Source organism: Arachis ipaensis, chromosome B1 (assembly GCF_059453495.1).
Source record: "Arachis ipaensis isolate K30076 ecotype BB chromosome B1, ASM5945349v1, whole genome shotgun sequence".
Taxonomy (NCBI): Eukaryota; Viridiplantae; Streptophyta; class Magnoliopsida; order Fabales; family Fabaceae; genus Arachis; species Arachis ipaensis.
In genome coordinates this window covers 113,747,883-113,768,043 of record NC_142436.1, presented here as the reverse complement: position 1 = coordinate 113,768,043, position 20,161 = coordinate 113,747,883, and the positions used below count along the sequence as shown (strand labels likewise).

Here is a 20,161-nt window from a genome sequence, read left to right as displayed (position 1 = left end):
CATAGCATTCTTGCATGCATCACATGTTTTGATCTAAAAATTTCATGCATTGCATCTTTTTAGTGTTTTTCTCTCTCATCATAAAAAATTCAAAAATAAAAAAAAATATCTTTCCCTCTTTTCTCTCATAAATTCGAAAATTTGAGTTGACTTTTTCAAAAAAAAAATTTAAAAATCAAGTTGTTTCTTATGAGTCAAATCAAATTTTCAATTTGAAAATCTTCTCTTTTTCAAAAATCAAATCTTTTTCAAATTTCTTAGTTATTTTCGAAAATTCCAAAAATTTTTCAAAAATCTTTTTCTTATTTTTATCCCAAATTTTCGAAAATAACAATAACAATTAATGTTTTGATTCAAAAATTTCAAGTTTGTTACTTGCTTGTTAAGAAAGATTCAAACTTTAAGTCATTAGTTGTGATTTTAAAAATTCAAATCTTTTTCAAAAACTAATTTCTATCATATCTTTTCAAAAATATCCTCTTATCTTATCTTTTTTCAAAAATTTGATTTCAAAATATCTTCTCTAACTTCCTAACTTCTTATCTTTTCAAAAATTGATTTTCAAATTTGTTTCAACTAACTAACTAACTTTTTGTTTGTTTCTTATCTTTTTCAAAACTACCTAACTAACTCTCTCTCTCTCTCTCTCTCTCTAATTTTCGAAAATATCTCCCTCTTTTTCAAAATTTCTTTTTAATTAACTAATTATTTCAATTTTTAAATCTTAATTTTCGAAAATTACTAACCTTTTTCAAAAACTATTTTCAAAAATCACTAACTCTTTTTCAAAAATTATTTTCGAAATTTTCCCTCTCTCATCTTATTCTATTTATTTATTCATCTACTAACATCTCTCCCTCACCCACCAAAAATCCAAACCCTCTCTCTCCCTTTCTAAGTTCAGATTTTTCTCTTCTTCTTTTCTTCTACTAACAATAAGGAACCTATTTACTGTGACATAGAGGATTCCTCTTCTTTTCTTTTTCTCTTCTCTTTCTTATGAGCAGGGACAGAGAAAAAGGCATTCTTGTTGAAGCTGATCCAGAACCTGAAAGGACTCTGAAGAAAAAACTAAGAGAAGCTAAATTACAACAATCCAGAGACAACTTAATTGAAAATTTCGAACAAGTAAAGGAGATGGCAGCCGAACCCAACAACAATGCAAGGAGGATACTTGGTGACTTTACTGCACCTAATTTCAATTTACATGGAAGAAGCATCTCCATTCCTGCCATTGGAGCAAACAACTTTGAGCTGAAACCTCAATTAGTTTCTCTGATGCAGCAGAACTGCAAGTTTCATGGACTTCCATCTGAAGATCCTTTTCAGTTCTTAACTGAATTCTTGCAGATATGTGATACTGTTAAGACTAATGGAATAGATCCTGAAGTCTACAGGCTCATGCTTTTCCCATTTGCTGTAAGAGACAGAGCTAGAATATGGTTAGACTCTCAACCTAAGGATAGCCTGAACTCTTGGGATAAGCTGGTCAAGGCTTTCCTAGCCAAGTTCTTTCCTCCTCAAAAGCTGAGCAAGATTAGAGTGGATGTTCAAACCTTCAGACAAAAAGAAGGTGAATCCCTCTATGAAGCTTGGGAGAGATACAAAGGACTGACCAAAAAGTGTCCTTCTGACATGCTTTCAGAATAGACCATCCTGGATATATTCTATGATGGTCTGTCTGAGTTATCTAAGATGTCATTGGACACTTCTGCAGGTGGATCCATTCACCTAAAGAAAACGCCTGCAGAAGCTCAAGAACTCATTGACATGGTTGCAAATAACCAGTTCATGTACACTTCTGAAAGGAATCCTGTGAATAATGGGACGCCTATGAAGAAGGGAGTTCATGAGATTGATACTCTGAATGCCATATTGGCTCAGAACAAAATATTGACTCAGCAAGTCAATATGATTTCCCAGAGTCTGAATGGAATGCTAGCTGCATCCAACAGTACTCAAGAGGCTTCTTATGAAGAAGAAGCCTATGATCCTGAGAACCCTGCAATAGCAGAGGTGAATTACTTAGGTGAACCTTATGGAAACACCTATAACTCATCATGGAGAAATCATCCAAATTTCTCATGGAAGGATCAAAAGCCTCAACAAGGCTTTAATAATGGTGGAAGAAACAGGTTTAACAATAATAAACCTTTTCCATCATCCACTCAGCAACAGACAGAGAACTCTGAACAAAATACTTCTAATCTGGCAAACTTAGTCTCTGATCTGTCCAAGGCCACTGTGAGTTTCATAAATGAAACAAGGTCTTCCATTAGAAATTTGGAAGCACAAGTGGGCCAGCTGAGTAAAAGGATCACTGAAATCCCTCCCAGTACTCTCCCAAGCAATACAGAAGAGAATCCAAAAGGAGAGTGCAAGGCCATTGACATAAGCAAAATGGCCGAACCCAATGAGGGAGAGGAGGACGTGAATCCCAAGGAGGAAGACCTCCTGGGACGTCCAGTGACCAATAAGGAGCTTCCCTCTGAGGAACCAAAGGACTCTGAGGCTCATCTAGAGACTATAGAGATTCCATTGAACCTCCTTATACCCTTCATGAGCTCTAATGAGTATTCCTCTTCTGAAGAGGATGAGGATGTTACTGAAGAGCAAACAGCCAAGTTTCTTGGTGCAATCATGAAGCTGAATGCCAAATTATTTGGCATTGATACTTGGGAAGTTGAACCTCCCTTGTTCATCAATGAACTAAGTGATCTGGATCAACTGACATTGCCTCAGAAGAGACAGGATCCTGAAAAGTTCATAATACCTTGTACCATAGGCACCATGATCTTTAAGGCCCTATGTGACCTTGGTTCAGGAATAAACCTCATGCCCCTCTCTGTAATAGAGAAACTGGGAATCTATAGGGTGCAAGCTGCTAGAATCTCATTAGAGATGGCAGACAATTCAAGAAAATAGGCTTATGGACAAGTAGAGGACGTGTTAGTAAAGGTTGAAGGCCTTTACATCCCTGCTAATTTCATAGTCCTGGATACTGAAAAGGAAGAGGATGAATCCATCATCCTAGGAAGACCTTTCCTAGCCACAGCAAGAGCTGTGATTGATGTGGACAGAGGAGAATTGATCCTTCAATTAAATGAGGACAACCTTGTGTTTACAACTCAAGGATCTCTCTCTGCATCCATGGAGAGGAAGCATAAAAAGCTTCTCTCAAAGCAGAGTCAACCAAAGCCCCCACAGTCAAACTCTAAGTTTGGTGTTGGGAGGCCACAACCAAACTCTAAGTTTGGTGTTGAACTCCCATATCCAAACTCTAAGTTTGGTGTTGGAGAGTCTCAACAATGCTCTGAACATCTGTGAGGCTCCATGAGAGCCCACTGTCAAGCTATTGACATTAAAGAAGCGTTTGTTGGGAGGTAACCCAATTTTTATTTATCTAACAATATTTTTCTTAGTTATATGTCTTTATAGGTTCATGATCATGAGGAGTCACAAAATAAATATAAAAATTGAAAACAGAATCAAAAACAGCAGAAGAAAAATGACACCCTGGAGGAGCATCTGCCTGGCGTTCAACGCCAGAACAGAGCATGGTTCTGGCGCTGAACACCCAAAATGGGCAGCATTCTGGCACTGAACGCCCAGAACAAGCATGGTTCTGGCGTTCAACGCCAGAAATGGCAACAAATGGGCGTTGAACGCCCAAAATGGGCACCAACCTGGCGCTGAACCCCCAGAGTTGTGTGCAAAGGCATTTTACATGCCTAATTGGTGCAGGGATGCAAATCCTTGACACCCCAGGATCTGTGGACCCCACAGGATCATCTCAGGATTTGTGGATCCCACAGGATCACCTTAGGATCTGTGGACCCCACAGGATCACCTCAGGATCTGTGGACCCCACAGGATCCCCACCTACCTCCACTCACTTCTTCTCACCACTCTCTTTCACACAACCCCATAAACACTCTTCCCCAAAAACCCTTCACCAATCACCTCAATCTCTCTTCCCCATCACCTCTTCACCACTCACATCCATCCACTCTTCCCCATAAACCTACCTCATAAACTCCACCTACCTTCAAAATTCAAAACCAATTTCCCACCCAAACCCACCCATATGGCCGAAACCTTTCCCCCCCTCCCTTCCCTATATAAAGCCCTCCATTCTTCATCAAATTCACACAACACACCCCTCTACACCCTTCTTGGCCGAAACACTTCCCACTCTCCCTCTCCTCCATTTCTTCTTCTTCTTCATCTATTATTTCTTTGATTGCTCGAGGGCGAGCAAAATTCTAAGTTTGGTATGGTAAAAGCATAAGCTTTTTGTTTTTCCATTACCATTGATGGCACCTAAGACCGGAGAATCCTCTAGAAAGGGGAAAGGGAAGACAAAAGCTTCCACATCCGAGTCATGGGAGATGGAAAGGTTCATCTCCAAAGCCCATCAAGACCACTTCTATGATGTTGTGGCCAAGAAGAAGGTGATCACCGAGGTCCCTTTCAAACTCAAAAGAAATGAGTATCCGGAGATCCGACATGAAATTCAAAGAAGAGGTTGGGAAGTTCTAACAAATCCCATCCAACAAGTCGGCATCCTAATGGTTTAAGAGTTCTATGCTAATGCATGGATCACCAAGAACCATGATCAATGTAAGAACCCGGATCCAAAGAACTATGTTACAATGGTTTGGGGGAAATACTTAGATTTTAGTCCGGAGAATGTGAGGTTGGCGTTTAACTTGCCCATGATGCAAGGAGATGAACGCCCCTACACTAGAAGGGTCAACTTTAATCAAAGGTTGGACCAAGTCCTTATGGACATATGTGTAGAAGGAGCTCAATAGAAGATTGACTCCAAAGGCAAGCTGGTTCAACTAAGAAGATTGGACCTCAAGCCTGTAGCTAGAGGATGGTTGGAGTTCATTCAATGCTCAATCATTCCCACTAGCAACCGGTCTGAAGTTACTATAGACCGGGCCATCATGATCCATAACATCATGATTGGAGAAGAGGTGAAAGTTCATGAGATTATACCTCAAGAACTCTACAAGGTGGCTGACAAGTCCTCCACTATGGCAAGGTTAGCCTTTCCTCACCTCATTTGCCACCTATGCAATTCGGCTGGGATTGACATAGAGGGAGATATCCTCATTAAAGAGGACAAGCCCATCACTAAGAAAAAGATGGAGCAAGCAAGAGAGCCCACTCATGGAGCTCAAGAGGCGTATGAAGCTCATCACCATGAGATCCCGGAGATGCCTCAAATGCACTTTCCTCCACAAAACTATTGGGAGCAAATCAACACCTCCCTAGGAGAATTGAGTTCCAATATGGGACAACTAAGGGTGGAACATCAAGAGCACTCCATCATGCTTCATGAAATAAGAGAAGATCAAAAAGCAATGAGGGAGGAGCAACAAAGACAAGGAAGAGACATAGAAGAGCTTAAGGACATCATTGGTTCCTCAAGAAGGAAACACCACCATCACTAAGGTGGATTCATTCCTTGTTCTTATTTCTTCTGTTTTTCGTTTTCTTTGTTATGTGCTTATCTATATTTGTGTCTTCATTACATGATCATTAGTAGTTAGTAACTCTGTCTTAAAGTTATGAATGTCCTATGAATCCATCACCTCTCTTAAATGAAAAATGTTTTAATTCAAAAGAACAAGAAGTACATGAGTTTCGAATTTATCCTTGAATTTAGCTTAATTATATTGATGTGGTGACAATGCTTCTTGTTTTCTGAATGTATGCTTGAACAGTGCATATGTCTTTTAAAGTTGTTGTTTAAGAATGTTAAATATGTTGGCTCTTGAAAAAATGATGACTAGGAGACATGTTATTTGATAATCTGAAAAATCATAAAAATGATTCTTGAAGCAAGAAAAAGCAGCAAAGAACAAAGCTTGCAGAAAAAAAAATTAGAAAGAAAAAGAAAAAGCAAGCAGAAAAAGCCAATAACCCTTAAAACCAAAAAGGCAAGGGCAAATAAAAAGGATCCCAAGGCTTTGAGCATCAGTGGATAGGAGGGCCTAAAGGAATAAAATGCTGGTCTAAGCGGCTAAACCAAGCTGTCCCTAACCATGTGCTTGTGGCGTGTAGGTGTCAAGTGAAAACTTGAGACTGAGCGGTTAAAGTCAAGGTCCAAAGCAAAAAAAAAAAAAAGAGAAAAAAAAGAGTTTGCTTAAGAACCCTGGACACCTCTAATTGGGGACTTTAGCAAAGCTGAGTCACAATCTGAAAAGGTTCACCCAATTATGTTTCTGTGGCATTTATGTATCCGGTGGTAATATTGGAAAACAAAGTGCTTAGGGCCACGGCCAAGACTCATAAAGAAGCTGTGTTCAAGAATCATCATACTGAACTAGAAGAATCAATAACACTATCTGAACCCTGAGTTCCTATAGATGCCAATCATTTTGAACCTCAATGGATAGAGTGAGATGCCAAAACTATTCAAGAGGCAAAAAGCTATAAGTCCCGCTCATATGATTGAAGCTATGTTTCATTGATAGTTTGGAATTTATAGTATATTCTCTTCTTTTTATCCTAATTGATTTTCAGTTGCTTGGGGACAAGCAACAATTTAAGTTTGGTGTTGTGATGAGCGGATAATTTATACGCTTTTTGACATTGTTTTTAGTATGTTTTTAGTAGGATCTAGTTACTTTTAGGGATGTTTTCATTAGTTTTTATATTAAATTCACATTTCTGGACTTTACTATGAGTTTGTGTGTTTTTCTGTGATTTCAGGTATTTTCTGGCTGAAATTGAGGGACTTGAGCAGAAATCAGATTCAGAGGTTGAAGAAGGACTGCTGATGCTGTTGGATTCTGACCTCCCTGCACTCAAAGTAGATTTTCTGGAGCTACAGAACTTGAAATGGCGCGCTTCCAATTGCGTTGGAAAGTAGACATCCAGGGCTTTCCAGCAATATATAATAATCCATACTTTGGCGAATAATAGACGACGTAAACTGGCGTTCAACGCCAACTTTCTGCCCAAATCTGGCGTCCAGCGCCAGAAAAGGAGCCAAAACCAGAGTTGAACGCCCAAACTGGCACAAAAGCTGGCGTTCAACTTCACGAAGGACCTCTACACGTGCAACACTCAAGATCAGCCCAAGCACACACCAAGTGGGCCCCGAAAGTGGATTTATGCATCAATTACTTACTTCTGTAAACCCTAGTAGCTAGTTTATTATAAATAGGACCTTTCACTATTGTATTAGACGTCTTTTTGACCATCTTTGATCCTGGATTGTATTTGGATCCTGTGATCACGTTTTAGGGGGCTGGCCTCTCGGCCATGCCTGGACTATCACTTATATATTTTTAACGGTAGAGTTTCTACACTCCATAGATTAAGGTGTGGAGCTCTGCTGTTCCTCAAAGATTAATGCAAAGTACTACTGTTTTCTATTCAATTCATCTTGTTTTGCTTCCAAGATATTCATTCGTACTTCAATCTGAATGTGATGAACGTGACAATCATCATCATTCCCTATGAACGCGTGCCTGACAACCACTTCCGTTCTACCTTCGACTGAATGAGTATCTCTTAGATCTCCTAACCAGAATCTTCGTGGTGTAAGCTAGAATGATGGCGGCATTCAAGAGAATCCGGAAAGTCTAAACCTTGTCTGTGGTATTTCGAGTAGGATTCAATGAATGAATGACTGTGACGAGCTCCTAACTCGCGATTGCAGGGCGTTGGTGACAGACGCAAAAGGATAGTAAATCCTATTCCAGCATGATCGAGAACCGACAGATGAATAGCCGTGCCGTGACAGGGTGCGTTGACCATTTTCACTGAGAGTATAAGATGAAGCCATTGACAAGGGTGATGCCTCCAGACGATTAGCCGTGCCGTGACAGGGCATTGGATCATTTTCCCGAGAGATGACCGAAAGTAGCCATTGACAGTGGTGATGTATCACATAAAGCCAGCCATGGAAAGGAGTAAGACTGATTGGATGAAGATAGCAGGAAAGCAGAGGTTCAGAGGAACGAAAGCATCTCTATTCGCTTATCTGAAATTCTCACCAATGAATTACATAAGTATTTCTATCCTTACTTTTATGTTTTATTTACATAATATATTGTAGCCCATATGAGTCAACTTAACTGATATTTACAAGGTGACCATAGCTTGCTTCATACCGACAATCTCCGTGGGATTCGACCCTTACTCACGTAAGGTATTACTTGGACAACCCAGTGCACTTGCTGGTTAGTTATGCGAAGTTGTGAAGATATGTTTAGACCATGGTTCTGTGCACCCGTTTTTGGTGCCATTGCCAGGGAATCAATTTCGAACAATAATTCACAACCTGAATCAACGTAGGGGGTTATAATTTGAATCCACGTGGCCGCGTGGGGCACGCGGTCGCGTGGGGCACGCGGTCGCGTGGCTGGTGCGAAATGGATGGTTGACGCGATCGCGTTGATGACGCGATCGCGCGGAGGGCAAAAAGAGTAAATGACGCGATCGCATGGGGCAGGCAATCGCGTCGCTGGAATTTGTGCTAAACACACGAATCCAGCGTCGTTTTAGCGCAACTCTCTGTCTCCTTGGGGGTGTTTGTGCAATCCATGCGACGCGGTCGCGTTGCTCATGCGGTCGCGTGGGATTGATTGTGTGCAAGTGACGCGATCGCATGGGGCATGCGATCGCGTGGGCCATTTTGTGCTAGGCGCACAATGGCCGCACGATTCCAGCCCAACTCTCTGGATGTTGGATCCTTACGTCGATTTCCAGGTCACGCGGCCGCGTGGATGACTCGGTCGCGTGGGGAGTGTAGTTCGCCATTTGACGCGATCGCATGGATGATGCGGTCGCATCGCGCACCCTCTTTTTTTTTATATGTAGAATGCGGAATGCAATATGCAGAATGCAGTGCTTAATGTGAATGCTATGCATGATTCCAGGTTCAATAAAATAAAACAAAATTAAAAAACAAACAAAACGAAATAAAATTAAAATTGCAAAAGGAACGATCATACCATGTGGGTTGTCTCCCACCTAGCACTTTTAGTTAAAGTCCTTAAGTTGGACATTGGAAGAGCTTCCTGTTATGGTGGCTTGTGTTTAAACTCATCCAGAAATCTCCACCAATGCTTGGAATGCCAATAGCCTCCGGGGTCCCAAACTAGGCATGTAAAGCTTCTGAGCAGCTTCAAACAGAGTCTCAGACTCCCGGGGTGACGAATGTCAGAATAGAATCCATGATCCCAAACCTTGTTTTTAAATCCGCCTCCGTCTTGATCTCCATGTTTCCATCCAGGCGGTTTAAAAAGTAAATTCTCACCATGGTAACGAAACATTTTCCGAGATCCATTCGATTGATTTTGATGCCAATCCGTGCACTTCGAGTTGAAGCGTGGAACCTTATTGAACCTTGTGTACCAGCTCTGAGCACGAGCCATTTTCCTCTTACTCTTAAAGCCGCAAAGAGCTCTAAGCTGGCCATCTGTTTCAAGCAAACCGTATTCAAGTGAAAAAGTAAAGTTAAAAGTTAAGGATTGTACCCACTTGAAGCTTGTATTGGGTGGTAATGGCCTTGGGGAAGGTGTTTCCGGTGGTTATGTAAGTTCTACTCCCTTGTGCTCTTCTGTGAATTCCTCCACTTCTTTGCAAGGTTCTTCAAATGCATCTGTGTCCTGGTCAAAGTCTTCTATGTCTTCCTTATCACTCGAGTCATAGATTGGAGGTTGAGAGAAATCTACCTCTGCATCATCTTCGTATTCATTTGGGGAAGATTCTTCGATCTCAGAGAATTCACTTGCGGATGCAAGTTCATTACTAAGAGAGCTTGACTTGTGACTATCATCATCAAGGGAATTTGTGTCCTGGGTTATTCCGTCTAGTTCTTCATAAACGACTTGCCTTGGGGATTGTGCAATATCCTCTTTAGCATCAATTGTAACGTCCTTGACGGAGTTCTCCTCAACTCTGGATTCCCATGGAGGTTCAGCATCTCCTAGATCTTCAACCAACTCTTTTTCTTGTACACTGATAGCTTCTTCTACTTGTTCTAGTATGAATTCATTCTCTGTCTTGTCCACTGGAGTTTCTAGTGTCTCTTTCATGCTACGCTCTTCATTAGATTGTCCACATGGGGCTGTGGTTGGTCCTTGAATGTTCGCGCGTCTAGAAGCTAATTGAATTACTGCTTGCTCCAGTTGTCGAATGGTTGTTTGAAGTTTATTTACTGTTGCCTTGAGGCGAACCTCTGATTCTCTGGGTGATGGATTTGGACATGAAACATAGGGAAGTGGTGGTGCTTGGGGGTGATTGGATTGGAACTGGGGTAGGAAAGGTTCATACGGTGGCGAATGGTGAAGAGAAGCTTGTGAGTGTGGTGGTTCGAGGTTATGTTGAAAGGATGGTCTATAGGCACGGGGTGGGACTTGTTGGTAGTTACAAGGTTGTCCACCATATCTATCAGCTGGGCATGCATTGTAGAATGGTCGTTATCCGTGATATCTTGGAGGGTGTTGTTGCCTAAAGGGTTGATTAGATCCTCTTGGCTCCATCCATCCTTGATTGGTCTGACCTTGATGCATATTCCTGCTGTAACTTCTATTCCTTCAACAAAGTTAGAGCCAAAATCAAAGCGAGAGGGGTGAGAGTCCATAGTAGCAAATAAAATTAAAAAGGAAAAACAAAAATAAATAAACAAGTAAAAGAAAAATATTTACAATAACCAATAATAAGGCACACGTTAGCAGTTCCCCGGCAACGGCGCCATTTTGACGAGCGAGGATTTTTGCCAGTAAAGAATATCATAAAAACAGTCGCGTTGTAGATATAGTTTCTAGACCAACAAAAATCCCCTTCGTGCAAACATTTTGGTTGTCACAAGTAACAAACCCCTTAAAATTGATAACCGAGTATTTAACCTTGGGTCGTCTTCTCAAGGAACTGCAGGGAAGTTTGTTCTTATTATTGGTTATGGAGATTGTAAAATTGGAGTTTCAAGAATGAGGAACGAGTAATTTGATGACAAGTAAATTAAATGGCAATTGAAAATAGATAAATACTGTAAAGCAAACTTTTGGCAAGGTATGAGAAATTAGAGGTCCTATCCTAGCTATCCTTAGCAATGATGATGATGGTTGAATCCCAATTCCACTTTGTTAACCTTTACTAAGATAATGGAAGGTCAAGGGATTAATTGGTTTGATCTTCGAATCCTATTTATTTCCTAAGAAAAGATTGGGATTATAGAAGTTCAATTCAATTAACAAAGATAATAATTATCAATTATGCTGTTGAATTGGATAACTCCTGAGTTACTGATTTCTTAACCAAGACCAAAAGGAGAAAAATAAATATACTTGGAATAAAAAATGTCTTCAGAGTAAAAGTAACAATAGCATGAATAAGAGAAATCAATATTAAACTGAAATACCTCAAATAACATTAATAAAAGAGTAATCTATAACATGAAAGGATTCATAAAGTAGCTTGCAAAAGTAAATAAAAGGAATATTGAACCTGATCAAAAGAAATAATCCTGAAAGTGAATAAAAATCCTAAATCTAAACCCTAATCCTAAAGAGAGAGAGAATCTCTCTCTAAACTAAATCTAATTCATGGAAAAGTAACTAAATTGGAGAGCTCTCTCTGAATGGATGTATTTCCTCACTTCATAACCTCTGGTCTATGCCTTCTGGACTTGGATTTGGGCCAAAAAGGGCTTCAGAAATCGCTGGGAGCATTTTCTGCAATTTCTGGTGCGTGGCCTCTGTCACGCGTCCGCGTGGGTCACGCGGTCGCGTCATTCGGAGCTTTTCTTGCCACACGGTCGTGTCAGTCATGTGGCCGCGTCGCTGCTTCTTCGCGCTTGGCACGCGATCGCGTTGTCCATGCGATCGCGTGGATGTCAGTTTCTTCAAGGACTCCGTTTTGTGCTTTCCTTCCATTTTTGTATGTTTCCTTTCCATCCTTTGAGTCATTCCTGCCTTAGAAGATCTGAAACTACTCAACACACTAATCACGGCATCGAATGGAAATAAAGGTGATTAAAATAATTAATTTAAAAGCATAGGAAACATGTTTTTCACATACATCACATAATAAGGAAGGAGAAGTAAAACCATGCAATTAAAATGAATAAGTGGGTGAAGGATTGAATAAATCACTCAAACTAAGCACAAAATATATCATAAAATATGGGTTTATCAGCCGCACTGAGATTGGCTATCCGAACACTATTACTTGATATAAAATCAAGATGGTGAAGGATCGACATGTCGTCCAGAGGAACCTTACCATGAGGAGCAATCAATTCTGTGGAAAAGGCCACATCATCAAACTCTTCATCGTTTAGATTATAATTCCCAACAATCTTTTCCTTCTTAGGAGGGGGACCAGAAGAAGTAGGGGAGGAGGCAGCACCAGAGGTCGTCTGAGATGGATCAGAAGGAACTGTCCAAATTTGCGGGGTCGGGATAATCTTCCTCAGACCCTGAGACTCAGTTGCCGGCTTCTTCGGAGGCAACTGTTCCGAAGAAGCCTCCCCCGAAGTCTTCCTTGATAAGTTCTGGATGGCCACTGCCTTTTTTGCTTTACAAAACATTTTCATCGAATTGGAAGAGCTCACCATCTCTGAAAAAGAAGCCAGGAAAACATATTACAAGATAGAAAAAAGGACAAAGACCACAAACAGTAAAAGAAAACCACTTCTATGAAAAAAGAAGTCGGATACTACCTAGTTCGGAACGGAGGAGGGAAGGATCTCTTAGAAATCTCTTAGTGTCTAGATGAGGAGGCTCCCCCCAATGCTCCTCTAAAACATTTACAAAGGCCTGTTCCACTTCATCTAAACTTTCCCAAGGATATTTGAGGACTACAAGGTCTTTTTACCACCATAAAGGAAAGGTCGGCTCATCATTCTCATCCAGAAAGAAAGGGCGAGCACCCTCAACAGCTCGGAATTTAAAATAGAAGTTCTTAAAGTTACGAAACGAGTCATCATACATAGAAAAAATCTTTCTCCCCTGGGTAGCTCGGAAGGAGATCCAAAAAGCCTTCTTCTTGGCTACTCCGGGCTTGGTCATCACAAACAGGTAGAGGAAAAGGGGTTGGGAAGGATGAACACCTAGTTCTTGACATAACAACTGGAAAATCTTTATAAAGGCCCAAGATTTCAGATGAAGCTGTGAAGGGGCCACATTACAGTTCCACAAGATCTCGATTTCAAAGGAAGTAAAAGGAAGGGTAATACCTAGTTGGCTAAAGAAATAGTCATAGGCGTAAAAGAAAGGATGCTCTATCCGATCTAAAGGAGGGAAACTAACCCTCTCCTCAAGATCAGGTGACACCAGTTCATAGTTCTTCTCATCTTCCCTATGCTCACAAACCCTATGAAATCTCCTAAGCTTCTCACAGTATTCTGGGTCGGCTACAGTAACACACATCAGGACTATGGAATCTAACCAATCAGCCATATGATGCACCACTATTTGGTGGTGCATTCTATGCTAAATTTAGGGGATTTTATCACCCTTTTCCCACATTTATTCCATGAAATGGCATGGTTTCGTGCATTTCTCCTAATTTGTGCTTAAGAGTGCAAACATTTTTTTAGGCCCTTAATTGATTAATTTTAATTCACCTTTGATTCCACTAGATGCCTTGATGCATTTGTTGAGTGATTTTAGGCTGAAAAGGCTAGGAATGGATCAAAGGAATGAAGAGAAAAGCATGCAAAGTGGAGAAGTCATGGGAAATCAAGGATTTGGGAAGCATTCATCGACGCGCACGTGCAGAAGACGCGCACGCATGGAATGTGAAGTCATATGGCGACGCATACGCATACATGACGCATACGCGTGGAAGCAAAATTGCCATGCGACGCATACGCGTGATCCACGCGTACGCGTCAACGCTCGCACGTGACTTCATTAAAGTGAAAACACTGGGGCCGAATTCTAGGCTTCCCAGGCCCAAATCCAACTCATTTTTGAGCCTATTATATGCAGAAATCAAGAGGAGATTGGTGCACAAAATTGTGATCTCAATGGCGCCAACAACTTGATACGCACAATCATAATCTCAACTCTTTTTCACAACTCCGCACAACAAATCAGCAAGTGCACTGGGCCATCCAAGTAATACCTTACGTGAGTAAGGTCGATCCCACGAAGATTGTCGGCTTGAAGCAAGCTATGGTCATCCTTGTAAATCTCAGCCAGGCAGATTCAAATGGTTATGAGGTTTTGATAATTAAAATATAAATAAAATATAAAATAGGATAGAGATACTTATGTAATTCATTGATGGAAATTTCAGATAAGCGTCTGGAGATGCTTTGTTACTTCTGAACTTCTGTTTTCCTACTGCCTTCTTCCAACCATGCATTACCTCCTTCCATGGCAAGCTGTATGATCCTCTCGGATGAAAACAAATCCATATGCGGTGTCACCTTACGGCTAATCATCTGTCAGTTCCCGCTAGCATCGGAATAGGACCATTGTCCTTTTGCACACTGTCACTTGTGCCCCACATTCGCAGGTTTGAAGCTCGTCACAGTCATCCCTTCTCAGATCCTACTCGGAAAACCACAGACAAGGTTTAGACTTTCCGAATCTCAGGAATGCTGCTAATTGGTTCTAGCCTATACCACGAAGGCTCTGATCTCACGGAATGAAATGCTCTATTGTCAGGAGAGGCAATCATGCATCGTGAACCAGGAGGCCAAGAGATACACACTCAAGCTATTGTAGATAGAACGGAAGTGGTTGTCAGACACGCGTTTATAAGTGAGAATGATGATGAGTGTCACGAGTCATCACATTCATCAGGTTGAAATGCGAGTGAATATCTTAGAGAAGAGGTAAGCGTGAGATGAATAGAAAAACAATAGTACCTGTAATAATTCATGAAGAACAATAGTACCTGTATTGGAGGATGAAAAGGAAGCACGCAAAAGTGGATGGAATACAAGAAGTTGAAGGAACTGCAAAGCTGTCAGCTGACCCTCTCGCACTAAAACGGTCATAACTCGAGCTACAGAGGTCCAAACGATGCGGTTCTAGTTGCGTTGGAAAGATAACGTCCAGGGCTTTGATTTGATATATAATATGCCATAGTTTCTCTGAAGCTAGGCAACACGAACGTGCGCTCTATGCGGACGCGTCGCAGTGATGAAAATCAGCGTAGCAGATTTCTTCTCCAGCGATTTCTGGACTATTTTCGACCCAGTTTGCAGCCCAGAAAACACAGATTAGAGGCTATAAATTGGGGGGAATCTATACATTCATGATCATGCCTTCTATTATTCACTTTTAATAATTTAGATGTAGTTTTTAGAGAGAGAAGTTCTCTCTTCTCTCTTAGGATTTAGGATTAGGATTCCTCTTAAAGGAATTAGGATTTCTTATTATTTCAACTTACAATTTCTTCCGAGTTCCAGGTTCAATGTCCTTTTTATTTATTTTATCAATTTAGCTTATGAAATCTTTATGTTTGGATTAATTTCCTTTTATTAATGCAATTGAGGTATTTCAGATTTATGGTTCTTATTTAGCTTTTTTATATTCTTGGCTTTAATTGATTAACTAAAGGCTCTTGAGTTATCAAACTTATCGTGATTGATTTTTATGTCTGCTAATTGAATTGAATTCCACTAACTCTAGTCTTTCCTTAGGAGTTGGCTAGGACTTGGGAAATCTAACTAATTAGTCCTCTTGACTTTCCCTTGCTTTCGTAAAGGTTAACTAAGTGGGATTAACTTCAATTCTCATAAGAATAACTAGGATAGGACTTCCGAATTTTCATACCTTTCCGAGAGTTTATTTTATAGTTATTTATTTATTTTACTTGTCATTTAAATTACTTGTTCCTTACTTTCAAAACTCCCAATTTACAAAACTCATAACCAAAAATAAGAACATACCTCTCTGCAATTCCTTGAGAAGACAACTCGAGGTTTAAATACTTCGGTTATCAATTTTAAAGGGGTTTGTTACTTGTGACAACCAAAACATTTGTAAGAAAGGATGATTGCTTGGTTTAGAAACTATACTTGCAACGGAAATTTATTCTGAATTCTAAACCGTCAATCATCCGTTCTTCAGAAGGCTAACTTTGCCAAAGTAGAGGGCTTGTCCGCCACCTTGTAGAGTTCTAGGGATATGATCTCATGAACTTCTACTTCTTCTCCATTCATGATGCTATAGATCATGATAGCCCGGTCTATTATAACTTCAGACCAGTTGCTAGTAGGAATGATTGAGAGTTGGATGAACTCCAACCATCCCCTAGCCACGGGTTTAAGGTCAAGCCTTCTTAGTTGAACCGGCTTGCCTCTTGAGTCTCTCTTCCATTGAGCGCCTTCCACACAAATGTCCCTATGGGCTTGGTCCAACCTTTGATCAAAGTTGACCCTTCTAGTGAAAGGGTGAGGATCTCCTTGCATCATTGGCAAGTTGAATGCTAACCTCACATTTTCTGAACTAAAATCCAAGCATTTCCCCGGAACCATTGTGAGCCAATTCTTTGGGTTCAGGTTCACACCTTGGTCATGGTTTTTAGTGATACATGCATTGGCATAGAACTCTTGAACCATTAAGATCCCGACTTGTTAAATGGGGTTGGTAAGGATTTCCCGACCTCTTCTTCGAACTTCATGTCGAATCTCTAGATATTCACTCTTTTTGAGCTTGAAGGGGACCTCGGAGATCACCTTTTTCTTGGCCACAACTTCATAGAAGTGGTCTTGATGGACCCTTCAGATGAATCTCTCCATCTCCCATGACTCGGAGGTGGAAGCAATTGCCTTCCCTTTCCTCTTTCTAGAGGTTTCTCCGGCCTTAGGTGCCATTAATGGTTATGGAAGAAATAAAAAGCTTAGCTTTTCCCACACCAAACTTAGAATGGTTTCTCGTCCTCGAGCAAAAGAAGAAGGAAATGAGTAAAAGAAGAAGAAATAGAGGAGATGGGAGGGGGGTAGTGAAGGGTTCGGCCAAGGGGGTAGTAGTGTGTATGTTGTGTGAAGATGAAGGTGGTAAGGAGGGTATTTATAGGGTAAGGGAGAGAGGGTAGCCGTGTATGAGGGGTTGGGTTTGGGAGGGAAATGGTTTGAATTTGATTGGTGAGGTAGGTGGGGTTTAATGATGGATGGATGTGAGTGGTGAAGAGAGTATGGAGAAGATGGTAAGATTTGATAGGTGAATGGTTTTTGGGGAAGAGGTATTGAGGTGATTGGTCAAGGGTGTATGGGGAAGAGTGTTATGGAAAGGTGTAAAGAGGAGAGAAGAAGAAGTAGGGTTGGTGGGGATCCTGTGGGGTCCACAGATCCTGAGGTGTCAAGGAATTTGAGTCCCTGCACCATTCTGGCATTCAAACGCCCATTCTATGCCAATTCTGGCATTTAACGCCAGCTCTGCTACCTTTCCTGGCATTAAACGCCAGCTCTGCTACCTTTCCTGGCATTAAACGCCAATCTGCTGCCCATTTCTAGCGTTAAACGCCAGCCAGATGCCAGACAGCCTTTTCTGGCGTTAAACGCCCAGAGTGCTACCCATTCTGGTGTTTAACGCCCAGAATGCTGCCAGGCTAGGCGTTAAATGCCCATTCTTCTATCCTTACTGGCGTTTAAACGCCAGTAAGCTTGTCCTCCAGGGTGTGCTGTTTTTAATGCTATTTTTCATTTTGTTTTTGATTTTTCAGTTGTTTTTGTGATTTCACATGATCATCAACCTAAAGAAAACATAAAATAGCAATAGAAAATAATTAAATATAATTAAATATAATTAAATAACATTGGGTTGCCTCCCAATAAGCGCTTCTTTAATGTCAATAGCTTGACAGTGAAGCTCTTAGAAAGCTTCAAAGAGATTTAGAGCTTAGTGGTGGCCTCCCAACACCAAACTTAAAAGTTGAGTGTGGGGGCTCTGTTTGACTCTGTATTGAGGGAAGCTTTTCATGCTTCCTCTCCATGGTTACAGAAGAAGATCCTTGAGCCTTAAACATAAGGTAGTCCTCATTCAATTGAAGGACTAGCTCTCCTCTGTCCGCATCAATCACAGCTCTTGCTGTGGCTAGGAAAGATCTTCCAAGGATGATGGATTCATCTTCATCCTTCCCAGTGTCTAGGATTATGAAGTCAGCAGGGACGTAATAGCCTTCAACCTTCACTAAGACATCCTCTACAAGTCTATAAGCCTGCTTCCTTGAATTGTCTGCTATCTCTAGTGAGATTTTAGCAGCTTGTACCTCAAAAATTCCTAGTTTCTCCATTACAGAGAGGGGCATGAGGTTTATCCCTGACCCCAGGTCACACGGAGCCTTCTCCATTTCAGTTGAACCAGATAATTTAGTTTATTGATGAGCAATGGGGGTTCATCCTCCCACGTCTCATTACCAATTAACTTGGCATTCAGCTTCATGATTGCCCCTAGATATTGGGAAACTTACTCTTCAATAATATCTTCATCCTCTTCAGAGGAAGAATACTCATCAGAGCTCATGAATGGCAATAGTAAGTTTAGTGGAATCTCTATGGTCTCTATATGAGCCTCAGATTCCTTTGGTTCCTCAGTAGGGAACTCCTTGGAGGCTAGTGAACGTCCATTGAGGTCTTCCTCACTGGAAATCACTGCCTTTCCCTCCTCTACAGGTTTGGCCATGTTGGTTATATTTATGGCCTTGTACTCTCTTTTTGGATTCTCTTCTGTATTACATGGGAGAGTACTAGGAGGGAGTTCAGTAACTCTTTTACTCAGCTCACTCACTTGTGCCTCCAAATTTCTACTGGAGGACCTTGCTTCAGTTATGAAACTGAGAGTGGTCTTAGATAGATCAGATACTACAGTTGCTAAGTCAGAGTGGCTCTGCTTAGAATTCTCTGTCTGTTGCTGAGAAGATGATGGAAAAGGTTTGTTATTGCCAAACCGCGCTCTCCCGCCATTATTATTATTGAAGCCTTGATTAGGATTCTGTTGATCCTTCCATGAGAGATTAGGATGATTCCTCCATGAAGGATTATAGGTGTTTCCATAGGATTCTCCCATGTAATTCACCTCTTCCATTCCAGGATTCTCAGGGTCATAGGCTTCTTCTTCAGAAGAAGCTTCCTTAGTATTGCCTGATGCAGCTTGCATTCTAAACAGACTCTGAAAAATCATATTGACTTGCTGAGTCAATATTTTGTTCTAAGCCAATATGGCATTCAGGGTATCAATCTCAAGAACTCCTTTCTTCTAAGTTGTCCCATTATTCACAGGATTTCTTTAAGAAGTGTACATGAACTGGTTATTTGCAACCATTTCAATGAGTTCCTGGGCTTCTGCAGGCATCTTCTTCAGAAGAAGAAATCCTCCAACAGAGTGGTCCAATGACATCTTGGACAATTCAGACAGACCATCATAGAATATACATATGATGCTCCATTCTGAAAACATGTCAGAAGGACACCTTCTGATCAATTGCTTGTATCTTTTCCAAGCTTCATAGAGGGATTCACCTTCCTTCTGTCTGAAGGTTTGGACTTCCACTCTAAGCTTGCTCAACTTTTGAGGTGGAAAGAATTTGGCCAAGAAAGCATTGACCAACTTTTCCTAAGTGTTCAGGCTATCTTTAGGTTGTGAGTCCAATCATGTCCTAGCTCTGTCTCTTACAGCAAAAGGGAAAAGCATAAGCCTGTAGACCTTAGGATTAACCCTATTGGTCTTAACAGTGTCACAGATTTGCAAGAATTCAGCTAAGAACTGACGAGGATCTTCCAATAGAAGTCCATAAAACTTGCAATTCTGCTGCATCAGAGAAACTAATTGAGGCTTAAGCTTAAAGTTGTTTGCTCCAATTGTAGGGATTGAGATGCTCCTTCCACAGAAGTCAGAAGAGGGTGTAATAAAATCACCAAGCATCTTCCTTGCATCTCCACCATTGTTATTGGGTTCGGCCATCTCTTCTTCTTTTTCGAAAAATTTTGTCAGGTCCTCTCCAGAGTGTTGTGGCTTAGCTTCTCTTTTCTTTCTCTTTAGAGTCCTTTCAGGTTCCGGATCAGCTTCAACAAGAATGTTTTTATCCTTGCTCCTGCTCATATGAAAAAGAAGAGAACAGAAAAGAATAGGAATCCTCTATGTCACAGTATAGAGATTCCTTTATGTGAGTAGAAGAATAAAAGAGTGGAATAAAGAAGAGAGAAGATGAAGAATTCAAACACAGAGAG

The 20,161-nt window shown here is 40.9% G+C and overlaps 1 non-coding gene across 1 annotated transcript; it reads right to left on the bottom strand.

Annotated features, from left to right (window-relative positions):
- Positions 1-1,533: 1,533 nt before the first annotated feature.
- LOC148577986 (small nucleolar RNA R71) lies at positions 1,534-1,640 on the bottom strand. The gene has a single exon (XR_015902958.1). It is a non-coding gene; the product is annotated as a small nucleolar RNA R71 (small nucleolar RNA).
- Between the last annotated feature and the right edge of the window lie 18,521 nt (positions 1,641-20,161).